This window comes from Penaeus japonicus, unplaced genomic scaffold (genome assembly GCF_977035675.1).
Source record: "Penaeus japonicus unplaced genomic scaffold, GWHDUDI00000001_assembly GWHDUDI00000009, whole genome shotgun sequence".
Taxonomy (NCBI): domain Eukaryota; kingdom Metazoa; phylum Arthropoda; class Malacostraca; order Decapoda; family Penaeidae; genus Penaeus; species Penaeus japonicus.
Window position 1 is genome coordinate 17,961,997 of NW_028234411.1, and position 3,736 is coordinate 17,965,732.

Below are 3,736 nucleotides of genomic sequence, written 5' to 3' on the forward strand. Positions count from 1 at the left end.
TTTATCATTATTATTAATATCATAATTGTCATCAGCATTATTAACATTAGCATTACCATGATTTTCATCATCATAAATGTCATTGATGTTTTGTATTACTATCATCATTATCATTATAATCACCATTATTATTTTTACTTTTACTATTATTATCATCATTATCATGACCACTAGTATGATTTCTACTATTAATGTAACCATTATTATTATTATTACTATCACCATTGATTTTATACTTATCCTTCTTTACAAAATTACTGTCAATATCATTATCATTATCACCATTAATATCATTATCATTATCACCATCAATATCATCATTATCATCATCACCATCAATACCATCATTCTCATTATCAATATCATTATATTGCAACCATTATTGCAATAATTTCCATCAACAATGTTTCAGATTTCCAACGTAAAAGATTTCCTGCAGAGATTTTGATTCCCGTCTTAATCCTGCAAATAATTTTATGCAATGAAGATTTCAATTGCATCCTCTTTTATTTCTTAATACTAGAATATAAAAGATTAGAAGAAAAAAATGAAGCATGAATCAAGTGAATGGAATTTTTTAAAGTGATAATCAATTGCAAGTTTCTTGGGAAATATAATTGTATATAAAAAGATTAAGATTTGAATTATATAAATGCTTTTTTATGATTATATGATTAGAATTATTAAAATCTAAGATATGTTCATGAATCAAATGTGTGCTTGATGCATGGTGATATGTTGCATGATATATATATATATATATATATATATATATATATATATATATATATATATATATATATATATATATTATATATATATATATATATATATTATATATATATATATGATATGCTTCTATGATGCAGTATATTCAGTGACTTAATATGACTAAAAATCTATCGCATTTTACTTATGAATATTTCACTGTTTTGTGCTTTCTTTCTTTCTTATATTTTCATTTTTTCTGTTTGTGTTTTATTTCTTTCTCTCTTTTTTTCTTTATCTTCTTATTATTCTTATTATTTCCTTCAATAAATATCGCTTATTAAACGTATTAACGAAAAAAAAATTATTCGATTATATGACCATTCATATAATCCTTCTCAATTATTGTTTGTATCATCATTATCATTATTATTATCATCATCATTATTATTGTTATCATTATCATTATCACGATTACAATTATCATTATTATAACAATTATTATGAATATTATCATTATTATCATTAATATCAATATCACTATCATCATTATCATTACAACAAATATTATTATTATCATTGACATTATTATTATCATTATTATGATTTTCATTATCATCATTAGCACCTTTATCATTGTTTATATTTTTATTATCATTATCATTACTGTTATCATCATTATAGTGATCATTTTCCTTTCCTTATTATAAATATATCATTATTATTATCATTGCTATATCTTTATCATCCACATTATTATCATTATCATTATCATTATTATCATGATTATTATCATTATCACTATCATTATCATCAATATATCATTATAATCATTACCATTGTGATTTCACTATCATTATCATTTCTTATCATCATTATCATTACTGCTATCATTATCATTGTCATCATTATCATTATTATCAACAAAATCATTAATATCTTTATTGCTATTTATTTCATCAAAATTTAGACTAAAAGCCACTTGTTATTTTTACTCCAGGCTGTCCAATCATTTTCATCCAAGATCAATATAAAAATACAGATAACGATGATGCTAATAATACTAAAACATGCTATCAACAAAGTAGTGCAACACTGCAATAGCTAATGCAACATAAAGGGAATAATTGCAATTATATACTTACCACAACAATAAAAATATATTCCGGCGATGCAACAAAACGCAACAATACGCAAGAAAAACATGCTATACACACACACAACCTTTCACAAAACACGTAACAGAAATCATGATTACATAATACTTAATTTACTTCTAAATAAACAAGAACAAATCTTATTTAAAAGAGAGGAATAAAGAGAAAAAATGAGACTTTTTTCTCCGCCGTGGAAGCGTCTATCGTAAGATCGAGTTATTTATAGATTTATAATATTTATAGATTTATAATATTTATAGATTTATAATACTTATAGATTTATAATATTTATAGATTTATATATATTTATAAGATCGTAGATTTATTTATAAGATCGTAGAGTTATTTATTTAAGATCGTAGAGTTATTTATTATCATTTTACAAACATTTTAATATTTATTATCATTTTCATCATCATTAACATCTATTATCATTTTCACTATCATTATCATCAATATATCCTTATAATCGTTACAATTTCAACATTTTACATGTTTAAACATTTAAAACATTTAAACATGTAAAACATTTTACGGAAAGGAAAGGAAAACATTTTCATCTTGTTATTTTTATGATTAGATTTTTTTTGGAAATTGTTGGTGATATTCTTGATGTTTTTTTTCCGATCTTAGCTTTGTGATTATTGTTTATATCATTATTATAATTATGATTTAAATTCTTATCTTCTTCTTCATTATCATTATTATAGTTATTATTATTATCATAATCATACTTATTATCACTTTGTTATTATTATCCTTGTGATTATCATTATTACTGTGATTATCATCATTATTTCTATTATAACTATTATCATTATTATTGTTATTACCATTATCCTCATCATGATTATATGATTATTATCATTATCATGATTATATTATTATTATCATTATCATCACTATCCTTTTCACTGCATAGCCTCCTTTTTTTCTATCTCTATCGTTATCTTTATCAAAATTATTATTATCATTATCATCAATATAATCATTAATATCATTGTTATTACCATCATCTTCACCATTACTATTATCATTCTTGCTACCATTATTGTTATAATTATAGATATTCTTTCTACCTTAATTAACAGGATAATTATCATTATCATTAACATTTTATCGTCATTATTATCAACATTATCAATGGTATTACTATTATTATAATTAATACTATCATTGTCATCATCATCATTGCTATCATTATAATCATCATTATCATATCAATATTATCATTGTTTTTCCTTATCAATATCATAATGATTAGTGCTATTATAATTATCATAATTTTCACTGTCATCTGTACCATAACTATAGATCTTTATAACTATATTATGGAATCTTAACAAGAACACATGATCAATTTCTAAATGTTTTTATTGTTAATGATAATGTTTAAAGTTGTTGTTTTGTGTGTGCGTGTTTGTGTTTGTGACCTTTGTGTGTTTGTTTGTGGTTGTGATTTTTTTTTTGTTGTGTGTGGGGGTGTTTGTAACTTTTGTGTGTTTGTTTGTGATTGTGATATTTTGTGTGTGTGTGTGTGTGTTTGTGAGTTTTTTGTGTGCGTTTGTATGTGATTGTGAGTTTTTTGTTTGTTTGTTCATTTGTGTGTGTGAGGTTCGGTTTCCGTTTGTATGTGATTGTGTTGTTGTTTTTTTTAGTTTTTATTTGTGTGTGTGTGGGTGTCTGTGCATGTGTGACTGTAAGTTTTTTGTTTTTGTTTGTTTATTTGTTTGTGTGAGTTTTTTTTGTGTGGGTTTATATGTGATTATGAGTTGTTGTTTTTTGTTTTATTTGTTTTGTTTTATTCGTGTGTATGTGTGTGTGACTGTTTATGTGTGTGTTATTGTGTGCGTGTGATTATGTCTCCATCC